Source organism: Penaeus monodon, chromosome 25 (genome assembly GCF_015228065.2).
Source record: "Penaeus monodon isolate SGIC_2016 chromosome 25, NSTDA_Pmon_1, whole genome shotgun sequence".
In the NCBI taxonomy this organism is placed as follows: Eukaryota; Metazoa; Arthropoda; class Malacostraca; order Decapoda; family Penaeidae; genus Penaeus; species Penaeus monodon.
In genome coordinates, this window is record NC_051410.1 from 2,296,928 (window position 1) to 2,297,215 (window position 288).

The following is a 288-nucleotide window of genomic DNA, read 5'->3' on the forward strand; positions in this document are numbered from 1 at the left end:
TTTATAATGTCCATCTCGGGGTGTTTTTTGCCGTTTTATGGTTTCTCATGGTGTCTGTGGACTCTCAGTTGGCAATTAAACATCACAGAAATAGCGCGAGTAATGCATCGTTACCCGATCCACCTATTAAGTTCCAAACTCATTATCTTAAATTTAAAAAATGTAAGTATTTAATATAATTTAATATCACTATCCCCACATTATTCTCTGTATTTGTTTAGAGAGCTGTCTTTCGTAGAACAGAGATTATGTAGGATTTCACAATTGGTCGGTCATTGTCTCACAAAA

The 288-nt window shown here is 34.7% G+C and overlaps 1 protein-coding gene across 1 annotated transcript in view; it reads right to left on the bottom strand.

Annotated features, from left to right (window-relative positions):
• LOC119589426 (ankyrin-1-like) overlaps positions 1-288 on the bottom strand; it is a gene marked incomplete in the record, with an annotated part of 21,010 nt that overhangs the window by 19,821 nt on the left and 901 nt on the right.